The 26,165-nt window shown below is 40.6% G+C and overlaps 1 long non-coding RNA gene across 1 annotated transcript; it reads left to right on the plus strand.

The window, feature by feature from the left end:
• On the plus strand, positions 1-25,903 carry LOC131402998 (uncharacterized). The gene is made up of 3 exons (XR_009219126.1): positions 1-86; positions 25,017-25,104; positions 25,878-25,903. It is a non-coding gene; the product is annotated as an uncharacterized LOC131402998 (long non-coding RNA).
• The last annotated feature ends 262 nt before the right edge of the window (positions 25,904-26,165 follow it).

The following is a 26,165-nucleotide window of genomic DNA, read 5'->3' on the forward strand; positions in this document are numbered from 1 at the left end:
CTCCCTGATACAGGATTCTAGTATAATTGACTTCTACCCTGAAGATTTTGCTATTGATTTAAATGGGAAGAAATATGCCTGGCAAGGTAAAATTTAGACATTATTCCTTTTTTTTTTTTTTTCCTAAGGTGAAATTTTATTTATTTATTTATTTATTTTTGTTGTTGATGTTTTAATGGTTTCTAACATTGTGAAATTTTGGGTTGTACATTTTTGTTTGTCCATCACTATATATATGACTCCCTTCACCCCTTGTGCCCACCCCCCACCCCCCACCTCCCACCCCCACTGCCCCTGGTAACCACAGTCCAGTTTTCTCTGTCCATGTGTTGGTTTATATTCCACATCTGAGTGAGATCATACAGTATTTGTCTTTCTCTTTCTGGCTTATTTCACTTAACTTAATACGCTCCAGGCCCATCCATGTTGTTGCAAATGGGACGATTTTGTCTTTTTTTATGGCTGAGTAGTATTCCATTGTGTATATATATACCACATTTTCTTAATCCAATTGTCAGTCGAGGGACACTTAGGTTGCTTCCACTTCTTGGCTATGGTGAATAATGCTGCAATGAACATAGGGGTGCATAAGCCTCTTTGGATTGTTGATTTCAGATGCGTTGGATAGATTCCCAGTAGTGGGATGGCTGGATCATAGGGCATCTCTATTTTTAATTCTTTGAGGAATCTCCATACCGTTTTCCAAAGAGGCTGCACCAATTTGCATTCCCACCAGCTGTGTATGAGGGTTCCTGTTTCTCCACATCCTCTCCAACATTTGTTGTTTTTTGTCTTGGTGATTATAGCCATTCTAACAGGTGTGAGGTAGTATCTTAGTGTTGTTTTGATTTGCATTTCCCTGATGATTAGTGATGTTGAGCATCTTTTCATGTGCCTATTGGCCATCTGTATATCTTCCTTGGAGAAGTGTCTCTTCATTTCCTCTGCCCATTTTTTGATCGGGTTGTTTGTTTTTTTGTTGTTCAATTGTGTGACTTCTTTATATATTATGGAGATCAACCCCTTGTCAGATGTATGTTTTGCAAATATTCTCTTCCAGCTGGTTGGTTGTCTGTTCATCTTGATTCTGGTTTCATTTGTCTTATAAAAGCTCTTTAATCTGATAAAGTCCCACTTGTTTATTTTTTCTTTAGTTTCCCTAGTCTGGGTAGGCATGTCATCCGAAAAGATTCCTTTAAAACCAATGTCAAATAGTGTGTTGCCTATATTTTCTTCTATGAGTTTTATAGTTTCAGGTCTCACCTTCAGGTCTTTGATCCATTTTGAGTTAATTTTTGTGAATGGCGATAGCATGTGGTCCACTTTCATTCTTTTGCATGTGGTTGTCCAGTTTTCCCAACACCATTTATTGAAGAGACTTTCCTTTCTCCATTGCATGTTCTTAGCACCTTTGTCGAAAATTAGCTGTCCGTATACGTGTGGTTTTATTTCTGGGCTTTCAATTCTGTTCCATTGATCTGTGTGTCTGTTTTTTGTACCAATACCATGCTGTTTTGATTACTATTGCTTTGTAGTATATTTTGAAGTCAGGGATTGTGATGCCTCCTGCTTTGTTCTTTTTCTTTAGGATTTCTTTAGCTATTCAGGGTCTTTTGTTGCCCCATATAAATTTTAGTATTCTTTTTTCTATTTCTGTGAAGAATGTCATTGGGATTCTGATTGGGATTGCATTGAATCTGTAGATTGCTTTAGGTAATATAGACATTTTAACTATGTTTATTCTTCCAATCCACGTGCATGGGATATCTTTCCATTTCTTTATGTCATCATGGATTTCTTTCAATAATGTCTTGTAGTTCTCATTGTATAGGTCCTTCACCTCCTTGGTAAGATTTATTCCTAGGTATTTTATTCTTTTTGATGCAATTGTAAATGGTATTATCTTTTTGAGCTCTCTTTCTGTTAGTTCATTATTAGCATATAGAAATGCAACTGATTTTTGTAGATTGATTTTGTACCCTGCAACTTTGCTGTAGTTGTTGATTGTTTCTAACAGTTTTCCAACAGATTCTTTAGGGTTTTCTATATATACAATCATGTCATCTGCAAATAGTGAGAGTTTCACTTCTTCGTTACCATTTGGATTCCTTTTATTCCTTTTTCTTGCCTAATTGCTCTGGCCAAAACCTCCAGTAGTATGTTGAACAGGAGTGGTGAGAGTGGGCAGCCCTGCCTCATTCCTGTTCTCAGAGGGAAGGCTTTCAGTCTTTCCCTGTTGAGTATGATGTTGGCTGTGGGTTTGTCATATATGGCCTTTATTATGTTGAGGTACTTTCCTTCTATTCCCATTTTATTGAGAGTTTTTATCATAAATGGATGTTGTATCTTGTCAAATGCCTTCTCTGCGTCTATTGAGATGATCTTGTGGTTTTTATTCTTTGTTTTGTTGATGTGATGTATCACGTTGATTGATTTGCGGATGTTGAACCATCCCTGTGTCCCTGGTATAAATCCCACTTGATCATGGTGTATGATCTTTTTAATGTATTGTTGTATTTGGTTTGCCAATATTTTGTTGAGGATTTTTGCATCAATGTTCATCAGCGATATTGGCCTGTAATTTTCTTTCTTTGTATTGTCTTTGTCTGGTTTTGGTATCAGGGTCATGTTGGCCTCGTAGAATGATTTAGGAAGCGTTCCATCTTCCTCTTTTTTTTTGGAATAGTTTGAGAAGGATGGGTATTAAATCTTCTTTGAATGTTTGGTAAAATTCACTGGAGAAGCCATCTGGCCCTGGACTTTTATTTTTTGGGAGGTTTTTGATTACTATTTCAATCTCTTTACTTGTTATTGGTCTATTCAGATTCTCCATTTCTTCTTGGTTCAATTTTGGGAGGTTGTATAAGGCTACGAATTTATCCATTTCTTCTAGATTGTCCAATTTGTTGGCATATAATTTCTCATAGTATTCTCTTATAATCCTCTGTATTTCCATGGTATCCGTTGTAATTTCTCCTCTTTCATTTCTAATTTTATTTACTTGAGCCTTTTCTCTTTTTTTCTTAGTAAGCCTGGCTAAGGGTTTGTCGATTTTGTTTATCTTCTCAAAGAACCAACTCTTTGTTTCATTAATCCTTTCTACTGTTTTTTTGGTCTCAATTTCATTCATTTCTGCTCTGATTTTTATTATTTCTCTCCTTTTGCTGGCTTTGGGCTTTGTTTGTTCTTCTTTTTCTAGTTCTGTTAGGTGTAATTTAAGGTTGCCTATTTGGGCTTTTTCTTGTTTGTTAAGGTGGGCTTGTATCGCTATGAGTTTCCCTCTCAGGACCGCTTTTGCTGCATCCCATATGGTTTGATATGGCATGTTATCATTTTCGTTTGTTTCCAGATAGTTTTTGATTTCTCCTTTAATTTCATCAATGATCCATTGGTTGTTCAGTAGCATGTTGTTTAATCTCCACATTTTTGTCACTTTCCCAGTTTTTTTTTCCTGGTTCATTTCCAGTTTCATAGCCTTGTGGTCTGAAAAGATGCTTGTTATGATTTCAATCTTCTTAAATTTATTGAGGCTTGCTTTGTTTCCCAACATATGGTCTGTCCTAGAGAATGTTCCATGTGCGCTTGAGAAGAATGTGTAGTCAGCTGTTTTTGGATGGAGTGCTCTGTATATGTCTACTAGGTCCATCTCTCCAGTTTGTCATTTAAGTCTACTATTTCTTTATTGACTTTTTGTCTGGATGATCTATCCATTGCTGTAAGTGGGGTGTTAAGATCCCCTACTATTATTGTGTTGTTGTTGATGTCTCCTTTTAGGTTTGTTAATAGTTGCTTTATGTACATTGGTGCTCCTATGTTGGGTGCATATATATTTATAAGTGATATGTCTTCTTGATGGAGTGTCCCTTTTATCATTATATATTTCCCTTCTTTGTCTCTCTTAACCCGTTTTATCTTGAAGTCTACTTTGTCTGATATGAGTATGGCAACACCTGCTTTCTTTTGTTTGCCATTAGCTTGGAGTATTGTCTTCCATCCTTTCACTCTGAGCCTGTGCTTGTCTTTAGTGCTAAGATGTGTTTCCTGAAGGCAGCATATTGTTGGGTCTTGCTTTTTAATCCATCCTGCCACTCTGTATCTTTTGATTGGAGAGTTCAATCCATTTACATTTAGGGTAATTATTGATATATGAGGGCTTAATGTTGCTGTTTTGTCACTTATTTTCTGGTTCTTTTGCATTTCCTTTGTTTCTTGTCCCATTTGTTTTGGACTGCCAATTCGGTTTGGTTGTTCTGTCTTATGACTCTTCTCATGAAGGTTTTTGAGGTAGTCTAAACATGGTTGTTAAGAACAAGTAAATTAAATAGATCTAAGTAGGATAAAAAGTTTTATGTGAACTTTTAAAATAGCTTCCCCAAATCTTTTTGGTAACCTGAAACTTTAAAGTTTTGCTAAGTTACGTTAAATGATGAGTTAAGTTAAATGCATTGAATATTTAGATCATTTCTAAATAAGGTAAAATACTGAAATATTAATTACTGAACATAGGTTTATCCACATTTTGCTTTACAAAGGAATTCAAGATATTTGGGCCTATTAGTAGACATGTGTTGTGCCACACTGAGAAATTTACTACAAGAAAGCACGTTTCCAAAAATTATCAACAGTATTTATAAATTTACCAAGCCACAGAATGCTATTATAAAAGACAGTTCATAATTGTTTACTTCTTTATTTTCACTAAAAAACTAAGGTTTTTTAGTGTTAAAAAATTCTAACATATGTGATTTAAACTACTAGAAGTAATAAGGGAAACATGTCTGTAAGCTAGGAAAGTAGGGTATCTGTTTTTGATAGGAGAAGTTATGAATGGAGATGCATTTTCTGAGGGAAAAGAAAGTAATTTTGTCCTAAAGTGAGGCTGGTTATTTCAGGATGGGAAGGAAGAGAATAAGGACTAATTAAATAGAAAATTGGGAAGAGAGAAAGGGAGAGAGAGAATCTTGCATTGTGTAAAGTTGGCTAAAATCAAATGAATTTATTATAAGAGACATAAAATTAAGTTTTAAAATCAGCAATGTACTTATGTAAAACTAGAACATAATTTTCTTTCATCTGATAAAAGGACAAGGTTTTCTTAGACTTTTAGTCTGCTCCTGATTAGAGATTTCGAAAGGTTTTTCTTTACCTCTTAAGTAATCTGCTTAGAAAACAAAGAATTTGTGACCTGTCAAAATAATTTCCTGTGCTATCTTTATCAGGTCTTTGATTACTACTGAATCTTCTTTATTAAAAGAGTTAAGGTTTTTGACAATTGGGTAACATTCTATACTTGCATGTGAAGTCTTTAGTTGTCACTATGGTTAAATAGATAACTAGGTATTGTTACACAGTGTCCTATGATCCTATTTGACCAAGTGTTCAAAAACCGTTCTTATTTTTTTGACAAACTTCCCAAAAATCAATTCTAAATGAAGTCTTTTTGACCTCAAATTAACTTTGGGATTTTCCAGAGGGTTCCTGGAACATCTCAAAAGATTTGTTTTCTCTCCTTGCAAAAAGGGAGATGTTAAACTAATTAGGCTTATTTGATATGTTAAATCATATGGGAAGCATTGTCAAATAAGAATTAGTACAAAGCCTCCTTTATGGAGTATTCGTATAGGTACAGGTATGTTATAAGTGTTCCAGAAATTATATGAAATTCCTAATGTCTAGTACATCCTGGTATAATGTTATCAGTCATAATTCCAGTTATTATCTTAAAATGTTGCATGTTACAGAAATAACCAAATTTCCTTGTCAATTCCATTATAATGAACTCCCATCAGATCTTTAACAAAGAGCATCTTTAAGACTTTTCACAGACAGTTATTGTTTTACTCTGATGTTTTGCAAAAGTGTTCCCACAAAAGTACTTCATCTTCAAGGAGATTCATGGAAAGGGCTTTTGACAAGTTCAAGTTTTTAATAACTTTAAAATCATAAAACTGAACTGGATAAGAATTTCCAGAAATAATGGAAAACTGGATTCTCACAGAACAAAAATTAATCACACGGGACTGACTAAACTGAGGAGGATGATTAAAATTTTAATAACTTTTTCTTTGAAATATTACCAGTTCCTTGATATTTTATTTTTCCAGATTTAAGGAAACATTTTCTCCTAAGGTGTCTATGAATACCAGCAATTTGGTAAAGTACACCCTTTTAAATAAAGATGAATCATTTACTTTTTCTCCCTACTTGATCTCTCCACAATTCAGAAACTCATGAGTATTCTTTTTAGGGCAATATAGTTATTTGCATAAGTTCAGTAAGAATCTGTTATCCTTGTAACAGAACACAATTGAACACATTGGTTATATTACTAAGGCTTTGACTAGAATGCCATATTTCGGGGAGATGTACATAGATTTGGAGATGCCCAGAAACCTTTAAGAAACTAAAGTTGGCTTTATGGAGCCAATAAAGCCCCTTGGAGAAATCAGCCTGATATCTTGCTTACAAAGTTCCAGCAAACAGTCTTAAAAAGAGCTTATACGGTCAATCACTATTCTTCCTGCACTTATGAAAATAATCCGGATGAGTTTAATACAAAGCAATTAGTTTTACTGTGATTATCTTTGATAAAAGGGGAGTAAAAATAGAGAGAAAAATTATGCTTGCATATTTGTCTACATAAGATTCTAATCCTATTATCTCTTTGAGGTTTTGCTATATATCTGTAAACTGGACTGGATCCTGAATTCTTCCAGTTTCCTAAAATATCTGGCTATGAATCTCCAAACTAGCACTTCTAATTTTCTCTTACCCTTCTGAGTTGGAATCACTCAGAACAAAGACTGCCCTTGGATCTCCTTGGAAGGGACTATACCAGCTCCTCCTCACCACCCAGCTGGCAGTCAAACTCCAGGGACTTGAGGCTTGGGTACACTTCTCACAGATGAAAAAGCCTCCACCTGACACCTGGTCCTGTACAGATGCTGAAGACCTCCTAAGCAAAGTGACGAGGAAGAGAAGTAGCCAACATCAAGAAAGACTTGCTTCCTCCCAAGAGGCCAGATCAAGACTTCATACTTTAACTAAACGTGAAACCCTGTCCTCTTCTCTTTCTTTCTTTATTCTGACATGGGCCTAGAAAGATAATGCCATCATCTGTATCTCCTAGGCCATTGCTAAGGGGGGTCACTTTTCAGACTGCTTCATTTGTCATCAAAAAACACATCTGTCCATAATGCTAGAGACGCCCTGGTCCGTTTCCCTGTCTCTGGTTAACAACCCCAAACTTAGGGAACTTTGCATCCAGGATCTATGCAAAGAAAGGGACACAGGCAAAAATCACCAGAATAAAACCATCTGTATGGTCTACAGACACTTAAATTTCACCGGCCTCCAAGGCTGTCACCTTTCCAGTCCTGAGCCACAGATTCAAACGGGAATTACTAGGAGGCATTCATGATTCAGGATTCTCTTCCTTTGGCAGAACCCTACTTTCTTGGTTAGAGGTAAATATAAATGAAGCTTTGATTGGAAACCTCCTCTTAACTCTTGGAAAGATTGTAGAATCTGCTGCTAAAGCAACAACCTGCCCAGTAAAAATCCTTAGACTCTCTGGCCAAAGTGTTCTTGATAATAGGAAAGCCCTTGATTATCTTTTAACTGAGCAGGGAGGTGTCTGCGCTGTGGCGAACACCACCTGCTGCTCCTGGATTAACGCTTCTGGGGAAGTTGAAACTCAGTTACATAAGATCACTGAGCAAGACATTTGGCTTAAAAAGGTGACTCCTTCAATTGGGTCTGTCTTTGACTTGTTTGATTTTGATTGGATTGAGTCTTGTGGACCCTGGCTTTGAGATGCACCCCAGACATTGGGAATTATCCTGCTCATGATAATCATAACAATCTTCCTGGTGTGTTGTGTTCTCTCACAAGCTTTAAATGCATGTTGCCAGCTGCTGACCACCAAACAAATGATCTCGCTAAGGGTGGAACATCAGAAAAGGAACAAAGAGAATGTCTGACTTAGAGATTGTGAACCTGAAGATGTGACCTGTGAATGTCACAGTGATTAAACAAAAAATGTCATGACCTATGGATACCACGCAAAGGATCCCCAAAAGCTGAGAGCAGTAGCTGAGAGTGGTGCTAATGCCTTAAATTTTGATCACATCTCTCAGTTAACATGAGAGTCTGATCAAAAAGGGGTAATGGTTAAAAAAGAGACAGTAGGCCCAAGATGGAGTCACTTGAGCTAAGCCCACGTCACCAAAATGTGACTTAATACCTCATCTAATTGCAGTTTCAACCTCCCCCAGGAAAGTAATCTTAACTGATCAGTCTGGAATTTCTCAATCAGCGCTGTGAGATAATCCTCCTAATAGACCCCTTTTGTCCTTCAAAAGAAGGTGAACTTGCTCGAAAGAATCTTTTTTTTCTGTTCACGACTTCCTTGTCTCACTCCCTCTCTGCTTTCAAAAACCTTTCCTTTTGTAAAGCTCTTTGGAGCTCCTTTCTGTTTGCTAGATGGGATTCTGCCTGATGCATGAATCATCAAATAAAGCCAATTTGATCTTTAAATTTACTTCGTTGAATTTTGTTTTTTAACATCTTTGACCACCACCTCCCATCTTCCCCTCCCCCCAGCCCCTGGCAGCCACCATTCTACTCTCTGCTTCTATGAGTTTCTTCTTCTATGAGTTACTACTGTAACTTCCACATACAAGTGAGATCATACAGTATTTGCCTTTCTGTGTCTGGCTTTTTTCAAGTGTCTAGCAATGCTGATTTGAGGGACTTCTGGCCATGACCCACTGTGAAAAATACATTTTACATCACAGAGATAGAGGGAAGTGAGCCAAGTTTCAGAAATCAATATTCACCACATGCAGCATCTGATACTTTATAATTATAGTCCTTTTCATTTCTTTTAAAATGCTGGTTGTTACCTACTACGTTGGTTTCATGGCCCCGCCCCCCACCAGTTGGTCATAAGCCGCTGGTTGAAAAATACTGACCTGTAGATACTTTGACTGTGAATAAAACACACAATTCTTTCACTGTGAGCCTGGCATTTAACTGCCCTGATGTGTTTATTTTGGAGATGAGGTGTGTGGCTTGTAAAAAAGGTTGTTAATTCGCTATGCAACTTCAGTAAACTCACTCATCTTTTTAGATTTTGTTTTATTCATTTTTAATGACAAATTGCTTATACATCACATTGGCTTCAGACTCTGTTTCTTAAAACTTTCTTATTTTAATTCACCTTAAGCCCCTTAATACACAATTCACCATCTCTTTTGAGCGTGCTAAAGCATTTCAGTGAGTTCCATACTACCACTTAAAACACACATTCCTTGCCCAAGCAGAGGTGCGAAAATGAAGGTAAGATAGATGCCCCTATAACAACTTTCAATAAATAAAGCAACAGGACATGTAACGAGGTCTCCTTGAAAATTTTTCCAAAGGCAGAACATTTTTCTAGACCCAAGATCGCAAGTGAAACATTATCTATTTTCTGTGGCAAGACGCTAAACCACTTCTTACTTACCCACAAGATGAAAAGTTCTGGCTTCTCATCCAGTCTGGAAGCTTCTCAGAGCTAACAAAAGAGGAAATATGTCGCTTCTCATCTTGAGGTCCAGTTCTTCAAGGAGTCTTGTGGGTGGCAGAGAGGGCTGGGAGTGTTGGGTGGGGAGTTTTCATAATGCAGGGTCTGTTAGTTCTCTTTTCATTCAAGTAATTTAAATAGTACATTACTAGGGTGGACCCTACTAAGGTGCCTCAGAAAACGAACTTGGAAATGGTGATGGTGTCCAACGGGGAAAACCCATAATGAAGAGTGGTGTCAACTTCCATCTACACCAAGAAAATGGGTCCAACTATGTGGAGGCTCCTTTAATATGGTGAACTTCTTAGTGAGAGAGTTGAAGGCCAGGATGTGGAAGAGAGTCACTGTATCTATGTATAACCCAGTCCCTCTCACGGTATCACTTCTCATTTTACCACCTTGGGAAAATGATGTACCATATTCCTGGTCTTTGAGATAAGGTCATCCAACATAATAACACTCATCTACATGGCTGGCAAAATTCCCATTTCCATGGTGTCGTGAAATTTTCTTCTCCTTTGTATTAGAAGAACGTTTTCCGATCCAGCACAAATATGGCAAATATCCCCTAGTTTGACAAGTCAAAATACACGCTTAGTGATTTACTCCTTGTCTTGGTTTTATTACATTTATGAAATGTGGCCTTATTATCCCTAACATTAACATCTTCCTTTTTCATTTTCCCATTTATTTTTATAAGTAAATTAGAGCTAATGCAATAAAATATTCAACTAATCACCTAGATCTGGTTGTCTAGGTGGGCTGGCAGTCAGCTTCTCCATGTGAGACACAAAATATTTGCTTTATGTTATACTCAAAATGTTTCTTTTGAATGACAAATGAAAGAGGGTTTATGCCTATAATTGTCAGCTGGGCTAAAGTGAAAATGGTCTGAATATTAAATTGAAATGCTTAACTCCAAGAGAAGTCCCTGAAATTCTGAGCATTTCATGTGCTCACAGCCTAATTCTGCATGTGACAGATTATTTGCACAAACAGATGCAAGAATTCCCCCATTTTCGCATGTAGTCCTCCATGCTGACTTTAAATTTGGCCAAGTGGCTGGCTTTGGCCAATGAAACAGCAGCCAACAGGATGTGAGCAGAGATTTGAAAAGTGCTTGCACATTGGGGTTTGCCCTTTCTTCACGCACTTGGAACAACAGGCCCCAGAGGAAGGGGCCTCTGTTGTCCATCATATGGCTGAGCTACTTCTTGAGGAACTCCCATGTCAATATCGTTAGCTCTTTCCTCTTAGATTGGTGTCCAAAGGGCACCCTGCTGTAACGTGACTGCGCCACTGCTGCCCTCAAGGAGTGCAATCCATTTCTCCTTAACTTGAATCCAGACTGGTTTTGGAGTTACACTGTACGTCTTCTGGTCCAGGCTTAAGAGGAGCTGCACCTTCTGTTTTCAGCCTCTTGAAAGCCAGTCTTTGCGTAAGGAAGTCTGGGCTTTGCTGCTGGAGAGACGGTGTGCCCTAGAGGATGAGAGGCTGTGTGAGAAGAACTGAGGTGCCCCCTGTAAACAGCCAGCACCAACTGCCAAACATGTGAGCAAGGGGATCTTAATGTTCCAGCCCCAGCCCAGCTCTCAACTGAAGGCAGCCACGTGAGTAACACTAAGGAAGAACATACAGAGGAAGAAATGCCCACCTCAGCCCAACGTACAGACAGAATCATGATATGTTGATGTTTTAAGCTAATAAGTTCTGAGATGGTTTGTTTTGCCACAATTAGAAAACTGATACAACTAGTCCAATTGTGTAGAGAAGGACTCTCTCATTTCTTACTAGAAGGTGAAAGACTGGCTGCCAGCATTCTGGAAGCAGAATGGAGGAAGAAGGATGGGAGGGGTCCTTATGCATTTAGTATTCATAGTCACTTCCCCTTTGTTTTGGCTATCTATTGTTGTGCTGCAAAACTTAGTGGCTTAAAATAACAATCATATATTTACTCACAATGTTGCAGTTTGAGCTAGGCTTAGAAAGACAGCTTGTGTTTGTTCTGTATGACATCAGCTGGGGAGGCCCACCCAGCTGGAGGATCCAGTTCCATGATGGCTCACTCACATGGCTGGCGATTGGATGCTGGGAGCCCAGCTGGGCTGTTGGGCAAAGGGCCTGACTCTGTTCCATGTTGACCTCTCCATGTGGCTACTTGGGCTTCCTCACAGCATGGCAAGAAGTTCTCAGAAGGAGATAGTGAAGGCTGACAGGGCTTCTCAATGCCAGTGCTTGGAAGTCCCAGGATGTCACTATCTGCATCCTATAGGTTGAAGATAGGCCCAGTGCAGATTCAATGGAGTCAACATGAGTCGACCTCTTGATGGGAGCAGCAGCATGCCCGTATAGGGAGGAGTGCAATTGTTTGGGGTTATTTTCAGAGATGGTCTTCTATACCCCTGTTTTCAGCACAGCTTCCCTGCCCAAAATTGTGGCCAGTATGTCCCAGTCCAGATTCCCTCTATTTTATAGTCTCTACAGGATCAACCTCTAGTTTCCTGCCAGCATTAGGGAATGGAAGTTGCCTGGTTGCAAAGTGGGAAAAGATTTGGAAATGTAACTGCTTCTCAAACTTTTAATCAATCCTCTTGTGTTTTTTTTTTGAAGATTAAGGTATAACATACACAAAGTGAACAATTTTAAATGTATAGATTATCCAAATTATATATATATATTCATCCATGTAACCACCACCAACATGAAAATATAGGTCATTTCCTACACCCCAGAAGACTGTGTATTGTCCTTTCCCAGCCACCCTCCTCTCAGTGGTAACCGCTATTCTGGGTTCTATCACTGTAAATATATTTTGCCTGTTTTTGAATCTTACATAAATAGAATCATGCAGTATGCATTTTTCTGTTTGGCTTTGTTTGCTGAATATTATGTCTGTAAAATTTTTTATGTTGTTTCATGGAGCAGTAGTTTTTGGGGTGTTTTGCTATATAGCATGCCACTGTATGGACATAGTACAGTTTGTGTGTTCTACTCTTGCCAATTTTGGGTTATTATGAATATGAACAATCTTGTACATGTTTTTTGGGGGGGCATATGCATTCATTTTACTTGGGTTTATACTTAGTAGAGGAATCGCTGGGTTATACATTAGGCATATATTTGGCTTTAATAACTATGGCCAAACTATTTTCCAAAGTTGTCCCATTCTAGGTTGTCCCATTTTACACTCCCCCCGGCAATGCGTGAGAGTTCCAGTTGCTGCTGTGCTGACTAACCTTGATCTCATCAGTCTCTCACCTGTAGCCTTTCTGGTGGTCTGTAGTGGTCCAGCCTCCTGATTTTTGCAGCATCTTCACTCTCGCTTCCAAAGAGGATGCTGCTGCTGCTGCTTCCTGAAATGTTTGAGAAATCCATGGTGCAGATTGGGCTGGTTTTGGTTTTTCTGGCTGCCGGCTGAGGGTCTAAGTTTCACATATTTGTTCATTTGCTTTATGATTTGCGAAAATTGGTTGTTGTTTTCTCTTTCCCCATTCTCTCTGTCCTTATTGTGCTTAAAAAAATTCCCTTTACTGGGGTTTTACTGGGGTTTCAGCAAAAGTAATGTGTGTTCAACCCTCCACCTTCATTTTGGCCATGTCCTATGGCACTTAATACACGTCGGTTGAACGCCCTCAAATTACCCTTTCTACTTTTTCACCCATCGAAAGGACCACTATCTTATGGTGATGCTCTTACAGAACCACGAGAAAGAGAGCATGTTCGTTCAGTCGTGGCTAAGAGCACAGGTTCTAATCAGAAAGATTTGTCTCTACCGCTTTGTTAGAAATGTGAGCTAATGCTGAATACTTAATATCTCTAAATTTTGGCTCCTTTCATGTGTAAAATGAGAATGATAATGCTGGCTACCTCATGAGTTTGCAGAGAGGATTCTGTAGAGCACTTAATACAATGCCTGGTCCATAGTAAGTGCTCACTAATGGGTTGACTCCCCCAGGACATTTACATATTTCCTCCCCACAAGATTACTGATATCCATGTTTTCTCATTATAGAAACTTATATAACACACAAGAGCTTAGGCAAGAGAATGAAAATCATCCATACATCCATCACCGAGAGAGAATCACTGCTAACATTTTGAAACATTTTTCTTGTCATATGTGTACTACATTAAATTACTGCCCAAGTCTCTTTAGTGACTGGCTGGGTTCTCTCCATATCTTAGACCATAGTTGGAAAGGCACAAACTCAAACCGCACTCACTGGTGTATCAGAGACCCTCTCCCTGCCAACATTAATACCCAGCCGCTCACTGCTAATGTGACAGCAGAAACCATTTCTCTGCAGGATTGGTCATTTCCATTCAGATAGTTCATTAGTCCCGCCCCATCCAGTCTCCTTGTAATTGACGCAGCCGTCACCAGGCTGGCCCACTCGCACTTGCCACGCGGCTTATTCCACTTCCCATTTAGGGATAAGACAGAGCAGGGGCAGCCTGGCTGCACAATGGTTAAGTTCACACTCTCTGCTTCAGCGGCCTGGGGTTCACGGGTTCAGATCCCAGGCGTGGACCGACACACTGCTCCTCAAGCCACACCGTGGCGGTATCCCACATACAAAATAGAGGAAGGTTGGCACAGATGTTAGCCCAGGGACTGTTTTCCTCAAGCAAAAAGAGTAAGATTGGCAGCAGATGTTAGCTCAGGGACAGTCTCCCTCACAAAAAAAAAAAAAAAAGAAGAATAAGACAAAACAAAATAACTCTAGGGCAGTGTGTGTGTATAAATGTCCTCATTCACTCTGTGCCTGGTCCTGGTACATCTTTCGTTGCAGTCGAGCACAGAAACAGCATACATATTACTTTCCACATGTCACACCCAGGGCTTTCTGTTGTCTCCTAGAACTCTGTTTTCCTCAATCCTTAACATTTTACACAGCTGGAACTGTATCATATAAACTATTTGGGGTCCTGCTTTTTCACTTATGAATATAAGTGACACATCATTACACAAACCCTTCTTAAATATCACTTTTAATGTTGCACAGTGTTCTAGCTCAGGGGTGGACTATAATTGACTTAATCATTCCCCTATTCTTGGCCACTTAGTTGTTTTGATGCTTTTGCTATGAATAATGCTGCAACGCATATCTTCATGCACAAATCTCTGAATTTCAGATTATACCCTTAGGATCAGAAATGAAATTGCTAGGTCAAAAAGAGTGTAAACATGAAAAAAAAAAGTTTATCGTGGAAAATTTCAAACATGTAGAGAGGAGAGTTAATGAACCCCGTGTTTTTATCAACCAGATTTAACCTGGAATTGACATTTAAAGGAGGATGCCTGCTAAATCAAAATAATGAGTCTCTAGTGGTGGAATGTAGGGCAACAGCTGCTAGTTTAATATGTGTTGGAAAGGAGGCTCTTTTTTGTGGCAGAGGGACCTTCCTGTTAATGCCTCTCAGGTCACACAAAGCAGGTAACCACTTGTTCTACCAACAAGGCTGCCTCTTCCTCGTTGGGCCCCAAAACAGGTCTTCAATAAACAACTGTTGATTGACTGAATAACGTTAACACTCTGTGAACTTTACCTGCAAACAGACATCCAGCCAGGAATAAGAGATACTAAAAGGGATTACGCAAACACCAATGAAAATTAGTCTGTAGGCATAAAGTCAAATGGATAAGCATTTTATTAATATCTACCTTTTAAGATAATTACAGTGAGCTCGAGGCCACTCCAGGAAGCTGAGGGAACACAGAGGCATGTAAGGGTATGTCCATGCTTCCTTTCTACCTGGACAACACTCAAGTCTCATGTTTGGGATGGGGAACTCAAACAATAGGTCTCACCCAGACTAAAAAGTTAACCTAATACCATCAACCTGCCATCAATAAAACCATAAATGCTGCCTTGAAGACTCTTAGAAACTTAGTGGGCTCCTTTTCTGATTTGGTTAAACCTGGTGAAAATATCCTAGTATACTGATAGGGTAGACTTCCAGAATTAATCACATCCTTGGGATCTGTTTACACATGTGTCTTTCCCACTAGACTATAAACTCCTAAGGCAGGAACTGATTCTTACTCAATTTTGAATTTTCCATATCTAATATTGTCTGGGACATAACAGATATTTCATGTTTCTAAAGATTAAAATAAATTTCAAGTGCCCCACTTCTACCTCAATGTTCAATTAAAAATCAAGATCAAGTTAATGGGGTTTTCAAAAATATTTGAGACCAACAAGCTTTATACATTGTCTAAATGAAAATGAACTGAATACATAGTTTGTAAATCTTTATATTTTTGATGCATCTTTAAAAGGTGTTGGTAGCAATAAATAAATACCCCTTAAAAATAAACCTTTGCATCTCTGTCTTTTTAAAATATGAAATCATAAGAGACCTCCAAGTGACACACATTTCCATTCTGTGCAGGCTTCCCTGTGGTCACTGGCTTGTTTATTTGTTGATTAGATTTTAAAGGGCATTGCTCCTTCTGAGAACATAAGGGATTTTGCAAAGAATCATCAAATCAAAAATACTCTTCAGATCATTTTCATCCTCTAAGAGGGATAAAATAAAGGAAAGTCATGAGGAAATCTAACTAGAAGATGAGATGGGAAGGGCAATGAATATGGGTGGTGCAATTTACTATTGCTGAATTACAAACAGCCAAATGTGCACTTCTGTCTCTGCTCTCAAAGAAATCACACAATAAGTTTTCTGGTTCTTAACTGAGATACTCCCTGGATATATTATTAACAGTAGTTTTATTACCAATAATTACAATAATAGACCTATTTTATTGAGCACATACTGTGTGCCAGGCACTGTGATAAGCACCTCATGGTAGTGTTTTGCTCAGTAATCTCAACAGTTTTATGAGGTGGTGTAATAGTTAGGTTCACCAGAGAAACAGAACTAATAAGAACCAATAGGATATATAAATATATAAAGAGATTTATTACGAGGAATTGGCTCACACGATTAAGGAGACTGAGAAGTCCCACAATCTGCCTTCTGCAAACTGGAGACCCAAGAAAGCTGGTGGCATAGTTCCACTCTGAGTCTGAAGGTTAAGAACCAGGAAGGCCAACCGTGTAAGTTCTAGACTGAGGTCCAGAGAAGATAAGATGTGCCAGCTCAATCAGTGAGGCAGAAAAAAGGGGCGAACTCCTTCTTCCTCCAACTTTTGTTCTCTTTGGGCCTTCAACAGATGAAATGATGCCCACCCACACTGGGAAGGGTGATCTACTTTACTGAGTCCACCGATTTAAATAATCTCATCCAGAAACACCCTCACAGAGACACCCAGAAATAATGTTTAATCTGGGCACCCCGTGGCAGTCAAGTTGACACATAAAACTAACCATCTCAGGTGGCTACTATTCTTATTGCCATTTTGATATAATTGAAGCTTAGAGGGGTTGAGTATCTGCTCATAATTCCACAGCAAGTAACAGGAGTGATATTTTATCCCAGACGTGTCTGACTTCAGAGAATTCACTTTCACCCAGCATAGGGTACAGCCTCTACAGAGGCGCCCCATCAAAGAACAATGGTGTTTGGAGATTGAGGTATCGTAGCTCCATTAAGAAACAGCTCTATTTCCCTGATTTCATGTAGCATCACACAACGCATTGAAGATATACCCTATCTCTAAGGACAAGTAAGGCCAAAACTTCTAGACTCTAGCTACAGTTGTAATAGATAGTGATATTCATGCATATATATTCATGAACAGCAGTATTCATGTCCTCTGTCTTGCCAATCTCATGCCAATGCCTCCCATTGACCAAACCTGAAGGGAACCCAGGGATCAAGGGGGCCGTGTGATGCAATTCATAGATTCCAGGCTTCTGAGACACAGAACTAGACGGAGAAGGGAGGCACGTGGATCTGGGAAGGGGACCAAAGAGAATATTCAGCACACCCTGCTCACAGAATGAACCTCTGAACCCATGAGGTTTGCTGCTTGATGGTAGAGAGTAAATAAGACTTAAGAGAATAAAATCCTGGCCCCTTTCTCAGCCCCAGGAGTAGCTTCGGCTCAGAGGGAAGGGTGCTAGCTGATCCAGGACAACACTGGGGCCACGGGGAGAGCTATTGTCCCCTTTCATGGATCCACACTAGAGCATTTGAAGAAAAGGCTTACAAGCCATCGAAAAGAATATGAGATCAACACTCTGCAGGATGAGGAAGTTGAGGCCCAACAGGATTAAGTGGCTAATACAATACAGCACAGTTGGTGGCAGAGCAGGGACTAGACCCCGTCTTCCTGACCCCTGGTGCAGGGTTTTTAACATATTACTATTACTCCATCTTTTTCTAAAGAGGGCTCAAGGCATATCTAGTCCCTGTAAGCCTTCACTTTCTTCTTCACCATCACCAGACACTTCTGGAAATCTCACACAAAGCCACAGTTTTTCCTAAACTTTCCATCACATTTAATTTTAGCACGGTTTCAGCCACAAATGACACAAAAATGGCACCACGTGTCTTTTAATGAAATTAACAGTGGTGCTTTGTGATGACTTAAACGTGTCAGGGAAATTTTATCTAATCGTGTTCGATAGAAGGACCAGCTCTCTGGTTTGTGGATGCAATCACTGAGGGACACTGGTGGGCAAGGGGGTGGCGAGGGACTTGCCATCACCTGCTCAGCTCTCAGGGCAGCTCTGTGGTTGCCTTGTTGCAGGAAAGGGCAGCGTTCTGAGGGAAGTGTGTAGTCCTGAGATGACCTGTCACTGACAGCATGCAAAGATGACAGAAAATAGCCTTTGTCTATCTATGCTTTGACTGGTCGTTCGTAAGTAACAATTGTGAAAGATCTAGAGCAATAAAAATGTCCTTCCACCGGAGTTTAATTTAAGTGTTGTCTAGCCAACCTGTCCTTTAAGCTGAGACTCAAAAGAGATTGATTTACGGGCACCAGCAGCTGAGATGTCGGTCAGCAGGACCAGACACTCTGACTTCACCACTTTCGTCAAGTGAGATTCTGGGCTCAGAGCTGAGTCACACAGTATACATGAAGCTTCCTGGCTTCACGGTTTGCTGATCATTTCTCATCAACCATCATCACAAATGCCATCTCTCACACTGAAATGCCCATGCCACTCATCAGAATCCACAGGCGGCTGGGCCAATGACACTGGATAATAGATAGATCTTGATTTTTCAATTGAACATTGGGGCAGAATTGAGCACTTTAATTTCATTTTAATCTTAATAAACATTAAATACCCATTTGTCCCAGACAATATGAGGTACTAGAAATTCAAAATCGAGTAAGAATCAGTTCCAGCCCACTAGGGATTCACAGTCTGGTGGGGGAGACTCATGTAAACGGAGCCAGGCGATGTGATTGAGTCTATAGTGGAGGTAAGTCCAGGGTACGTGAATCTAGAAAGACTTCATAGAGGAGGTGATGCCTGTGTTGAGAAACCAGGAATGAAGAGTTCCCTGAGTGGATAAGGGGAGGAGAAATTCCAAGTGGGAGAACAGTATGTACAAACACAGCTTATATGAGAGTGGTGTGTTGAGAAATCAGTAATAATTCAGCACGGGTGGACACAGGGTCTGCTTCAGCGTGGCAAGGGATGAGTGTAGTCAAGTCGGCAGAGGACCCATGGGGGACCTGGACCATGATAAGGAGTTTGGGCTTTGTCCTGAATGCAATGGGAGCCATTTAAGGACTTTGGGCAGAGAGTGGCTGGATTAAATGAGTTTTAGAAGGAAGGTTCCTGGGGAATAGGAGGGCAGAACAGAGGCAATGAGGTGAGTTAGGAGGCTGTTAGAGTTGTCCAGGCAAAAAGTCTTGATGGAACGCAAGGGATAGTGGTATGGAGAACATTTAGAAGGTGGAATTTACAAGCCTGGCACTGGGTGGGAAAGGAGGAGATATCTCGGGTGATTCAGTTATCTGGCTCTGGTGACTGAAGGTGCAGTGCTGATTGTTGGGGATGATGGTGATTTCGCTTCGGACACCCCAGGTGGGCAGCACCCATGGGCTGCACCATAGAGAGAGAACCGTGTTTCTGATCCTCTTAGGAGACTCCCTGTCAGGATCTAGTCCCATCCGCTGTCATGGGGAGGCGGGGATCTATGCCTTTGGTAGACTCAATCTAAAGACGACTTGATATTTTTCTTTGTGATACATAATATGATTGAGTAGATGATGTATTGAGAGATGTGTTCCTGTTCTCATCATTTTCAAGGACTGGAGAGAGGTCCATTTTCTCCTGTAGGGTTGGCAGCGTTCTTCTGCTTCTGCCCTTTGCTTTCCCCGAAGTGGGAGTGGAAGCTATGCCTGGCCACCCAGAGCTCTGCCCTCTGCCAGGTCTGGGTCATCTCAGCCTCATTTTAGCCCCTAGTTGTTACAATGGGGCATTGTGAAACACATCCTGCCCCCAGAGGCCACTGAAGTGACAGACGTAGCTTGTCTGTTCACCCAATGTCCCCACAGACCTATAAGCACCTATGAGACCCTAAGGGGATATGTCGACCACTTGCCCTGGCCCCCAGTGTTGTTGGAGTTGGCCTCTCGCGTCCACCTCAGCTATTTCTTCTCATCCCTGTAGTGGGTCTGCTGCTCTCCATCCTCCATGGCACACCTCCATCTGCCCTTCCTTCCCGTTCATTAAAAAAACAATCATCTTTTTCCCTACTCTCTTTATCTCTTTTCGCTTCTTTCTCTTCTAATTATCTTGTACATCTTGGCTTTTGAACCAGTGTGTTTGGTCTTTCTAGCCATTACTAACTAGGTCTTTGTGGTCATTAAGTCACATCCTGCTCTGTGTTGTCTGGTTCTTCGGCTGCTTTCTGCTGCTGCCTCCTCGCCCACAGCTCAATGGTCTTCTAGACATGAAGATAGCTAAATGCCACTTTCAGATAAGCCACACACAATGCCACATGGATCAAATTCAGATCAATAGCTCAGGGATGTATTATGTTGAACCAGACAGAATTACCCATAGTCAATCATTTTGACCCTCAGTAATGACTTTCATTGACATCAACCTAATAGAACGAGTTCGTTTCCAATGATTAGCTCTACACCCAATCTGTACTGCACACTCACTCATGAGGGGCCAATTATTTCATCACAGGAAACAAGACTCAGGAGAAAATGTTCTTTTCCTTTCTCCTAGTCATACATATTCTAGCTCACTGATTACTTTGTGTTATATCTCTGCTGGCATTGACACATCAAAATTGAATTCCAGATATACATTTTATCTTAGCTGCTCATTCCCACCCACTTATCTTGATATTATGGATGGAGAGTCAGTTCATAAATGTCATCCATAGCATTTGTACTGGGGGCTTACCTACCTCCTTGATACTTTTTCATTCATATAAAATTCTACCTATGCAACTCAACGCTGATATTCATTTAATTTACAGTAGTCAATGTATAGCTGTTTAATTTGATGTTATTGGACACTGGTCTTTTAAGCAAGAATGCTTACTATCCTGTGGCTTTTGTTTCTGATGTAATAGAAAATGGATTCCTAGATTATACCTAGAAAATAATAAGAAGCATTATCATTTAGCAGGCTTAAATTTCCCTTCTCCCTCTCTTTTTTGGCTTTTATTAAGTTATGAGTTTATCAAGGTATCTTATTATATAATGTAGCTGAGCATTTTTCCCTAGAAATGTATATTATCTAATTATTTTACAGAAATATAAACTTTACCTGTGACTCCATTTTCCCCAGAGGAGAGAATAAATAAGAAATAAATCTGCCTTGTATTGCATTTATTTAACAAATATTTATGGAGACTTATGGGCCTGGCACTTCCTAATCGTAGGGAACTGTTCTGGGAGTTGGTATTTGGGCTTTGAAAGCAGCTATGCCCTTTTTACTTAATTCAGAGGCACTCAACTTGGGTTGAGCCCAGGCCCCTCCAAGCCACTCCCCCTCCCAGAAGGGATCCTAGCCCATCCTGACAGCCCAGGCAGGATTGAAGAGGATAATTGACAACCAAAATTGGTAACTTGTTTCTATCTCCATAAAACCTTAGGTTAATTTAGGGGCTGGCCCGGTGGCGTAGCAGTCAAGTTCACGCCCTCAGCTTCGGCGGCCCGGGGTTCGCAGGTTCGGATCCCAGGCACGCACCAACTCACCGCTTGTCAAACCATGCTGTGGCGGTGTCCCATATAAAGTAGAGGAAGATGGGCACGGATGTTAGCCCAGGGCTGATCTTCCTCAGCAAAAAAGAGGAGGATTGGCATTGGATGTTAGCTCAGGGCTGATCTTCCTCACACACACACACACAAAAACTTAGGTTAATTTAACTTGTTTCTCTTTTTGCTTGAAACTAAGAACAGTGTGAAAAATGTCGAACCAAAAATAATTTCTTTAAGTAGGTGAAATAAATGGGACCTTGAGAGCAATTCTAAGCATTAGACTGGTCTGCCCAAGTTTTTCTGAGTTAACTCAAAAAAGGAAATTTGCACTTAAGTGATTAAATGTTGGCTAATATGATATTTGTCTATTGAAATACCAATTTCTAGAGGGAAGGAGAAAGAAAAATGAAATGCAAATGTGCCAGGCATTTCTTAAGTGAGGTGGCCTGGAGTTTTCCTTTTTGATTTGGTCCTTGTCTTGTTTGGGTATCAATGTATTAGCCTCGTGGTGGGGGTGGGGGAGAAGTGTTTCCTCTTGTTTTTAAAAAAAAATTCTAGAACTGTTTGTATAAGAGTGGAGGGATAAGTTACTTGAGAGTTGATGGCACTTACCACGGCAACCATTTGGCTGGGTATTTTTTTTGTAGGAAGATTTTCTACTAATGATTATATTTCTAAGTTTTCAAATCTAACGTCATACAATTGTTCATAATATTCTTGCTCTCTTAACTTTTAAAAACCTCTATCTGGGGCTAGCCCCAGTGGCCTAGTGGTTAAGTTCGGTGCGCTCTGCTTCGGCAGCCCGGGTTCAGTTCCTGGGCACAGACCCACACCACTTGTCTATCAGTGGCCATGCTGTGACGGCAGCTCACATACAAAGTAGAGGAAGATTGACAACATATACTAATTCAGGGCAAGTCTTCCTCAACAACAACAAAAAAACTCTATCTGAAGTTACGTCCCATTTTCATTCTTAATACCATCGATTTGTCCTTTCTATTTTTTCTTCATATATCATGCCAGATATTTTGTCAAATTCATCAACCTTTTCCAAGAATTAATTTTGACATCATAAGTCTTCTTGAACGTATTTTTGGTTTTCATGTTCATAAAATTCTGTTCTTTTTCTTTATCTGTTTCCTTCATTTTTTAAAAAGTTTTTCTGCTGTTATTTTTCCAATGTCTGAAGATGTGTACTTTGCTCACTAATTTTCAGGTAAAAATAAGCATTTAAAGCTAAAGCTATTGTGCCGGCCCCGTGGCTTAGTGGTTAAGTGCGCGCGCTCTGCTACTGGCAGCCCGGGTTTGGATCCCGGGCACGCACCGACACACCGCTTCTCTGGCCATGCTGAGGCCACGTCCCACATACAGCAACTCGAAGGATGTGCAACTATGACATACAACTATGTACTGGGGCTTTGGGGGAAAAAAAAAAGGAGGAGGATTGGCAATAGATGTTAGCTCAGAGCCAGTCTTCCTCAGCAAAAAGAGGAGGATTAGCATGGATGTTAGCTCAGGGCTGATCTTCCACACACACACACACACACACACACACACACACACAAAATAAATAAATAAAATAAAGCTAAAGCTATAAATATATCTCCAAGTACTGTTTTCATGGCATTTCACAAGTTTTGATTCATTATCAGACAGTTCTTCTTGGACCTATGGGTTACTTAGAATGCATTTCAAACTTTCAAATATTTAGACAGTTTTGTTTGTCTTTTTATTATTGATTTATATCATAATTGCATTGTGTTCCAAGAACATAGTCTATATGGTACAGATTCTTTGAATTTTGTTGATACTTGTTTTATGGCTTAGTATATGATCAATTTCTATAAATGTTCCATCCATGTGTGTTTCTAAAGATTTTGTATGCTCTAGTTGTTGGGTGCTAAGTTTTGTGCCCATGAAATTAAGCTTTGATTGTTAGATCCACGTGTAATTGAAAGAAGTATGTTGTAAGTTCCCACCACAATGGTGGATTTGTCAATGAATTCCTACAGTTCTATCAGTTTTAGCTATTTTGCTATTTTGAGGCTATTTAAAAACTTTGTTATGGAAATTTTCACACACAATCCAAAATAGAATCTAGTCTAATGAATCCCGTCACCCACTCTCTGTCCATGTATCCATCATCCCTCACCCAGCTTTAGTTACCAACATTTTGCCATTCTTGTCTCATCTGTTCTCCTTACCATTTTTGTTGTTGGGATAGTTTAAAGCAAATCCCAGATATGACATTTCACTCCAATAATTTAGTATGTTTCCCTAATAGATAAGACTTAAAACACATAATAAAATATGTTGGAGCCACTGTGTCAGGTGCCCACAAGGGAAGAATCGCTCGATCCTAGTGAGGTGAACCTCCATGGTTTTCAGGCTCTCCTTTGAAAAGCTGACCCCCTCTCCAGTTTAGTCGCATGTAGGAAACAGCTGCTATGATGTCTTGTATCCAGTGAGTGCTCAATAAGTGTTTGTGACAACTACTTACTCACTGGAATCTCTAGGAATGGCCTTGGGAAGTGGAGATTGCTCACAGCTAGCAACTCTATAGGGTGAAATACTTTGGCAAGGCCCCAAAGTCTTGATATTATCCTTGTTCTTTTCCTGCCATGCCGAGCACTCGTAGAGCGCTGGTAGAGGCTAAGCAGGGCCCTTGGAAGTTTTGGGAAATGGGAGTAACAGGGTGAAGAGTTGATGTCAAATACCACCATTAATCAAATCCATGCATACAGCCAAACCTTCTAATTCATACTGGAATTTTGCTGAATGAGACATGGCTTACAACAAGTGTTCTCTCAGATGGGTCTTAGATAAGCCCTATTTACTACAAAGGTTTTATATATATGGAGCACCTAGCATGTTACAGGCACTGTACATGGCACTGGGAATGCTCATGGAGCCCACAGTGTAGACGGGGCATGACTGTTATATACGCATCCTAATTGAGTTCAATGGGACACATGCTCTGAAGGAACATAACAAGACTTGATCTAGACTGGGGTGAGGGAAGGCTTCACTGCAGACATGGTCTTGAAGGAGCTCTGAGGGACGAGTTGAGTTAAAGGCAAAGCTGGCAGTCATGGCAATGGCGAGATGAGCTCGGGCAAGGGCAAGTGTGGTGAGGACCTTGCAGAGAGGGACTGGGTTCTGGAACACAGAGCAGCAGGGCGAGTGTTGACAGCCAAGACTGGAAGATTGGGGTCAGGGGTTTGGTCTTTATCCTAACGACGATGATGATGATAAGGACGATGCACTGTTCTGAGCACTTCACATATGCTAACTCATTTAATCCTCAAAGCTACCCTGTTCAGTGGATATTATATCATCCTCCTTCTGCAGGTGGGGAAACAGATACAGAGCTGCTATATAATCGTGCCCCAGGTCACCCAGCTGGTGAGCCACACACCCACGTGGGCTGGATCCAGAGGTGAGGCCTTGCACCACCATGCTGGACTGTCTTTACAGGGTTTTAAGCCGAAGAATGACACAAAAACAGGTTTTGGGGGCTGGCCCGGTGGCTTAGTGGTTAAGTTCGCGCGCTCCACTTCAGTGGCCCAGGGTTCATGGGGTCGGATCTCGGGTGTGGACCCACGCACTACTCATCAAGCCATGCCGTGGCAGCATTCCATATACAAAAAATAGAGGCAGATTACCACAAATGTTAGCTCAGCAACAATCTTCCTCAAGAAAAAAGAGGAAGATTGGCAGCAGATGTTAGCTCAGGGCCAGTCTTCCTCACCAAAAAAACAAAAAATGAAAAACAGGATTTTTTATTTTTTAAAAAAATTTCCTGGTTGCTGGGTGGAGAGCGGACTAAGGGAAGACGGAGCAGGAAGTTAGGAGGCTTCTGAAGAAGTCAAGGCGAGAGATGATGAGGGCTTGTGCCAGGGTCGTGGCAGCAGAGGGGGAGAGTAGTGGGAGGGCTTGGCAGCTCCGGCAGGAAGGGAAATGGCCAGGATTGGTGAATTGCTGTGGAAAAGGAAGGCGAGGGAGTGGTCAAGGCTGGCTCCTGGCTGTCTGGCACAACTGTGAGCCCTTCCACCGGGCTCCAGAACACGAGGTGCTGAGCAGAGAGCATGAGCCGACCTGGGAGGGAAGGGATTCAGCAGAGTCTGGTAGACACAGAGCTAGTGGGGAACATATGCGCCGTGAGGCAGGGCTGTGTCTGTTTTATTCACCATGGGTTTACTGTCTCAACAGGCATCCTACTGATTAGTATGTAGCAGGCGCTCCATAAATATTGGCTGAATAATGGAAGAACAACAAAAAATCTGTGTCCTCAACCCACCAGCTAAGTAACGGTGAAGCACTTCGCCTCTGTAGATGAAACAATCCCTGCACTGCCGTCCACTCTGAGGCCAGGCTTGTTCTGCGTTCTGAAAACAGCACACACAGCCTGTGACGTCCTGGAGTCGGCTGGTACTGCCTCATGACAGCTGATGGTTAAATTTTCAAGAATCTTGAGGGCTGATTGTTAAACACAGTCAT

Source organism: Diceros bicornis, unplaced genomic scaffold, assembly GCF_020826845.1.
Source record: "Diceros bicornis minor isolate mBicDic1 unplaced genomic scaffold, mDicBic1.mat.cur scaffold_466_ctg1, whole genome shotgun sequence".
Taxonomy (NCBI): Eukaryota; Metazoa; Chordata; class Mammalia; order Perissodactyla; family Rhinocerotidae; genus Diceros; species Diceros bicornis.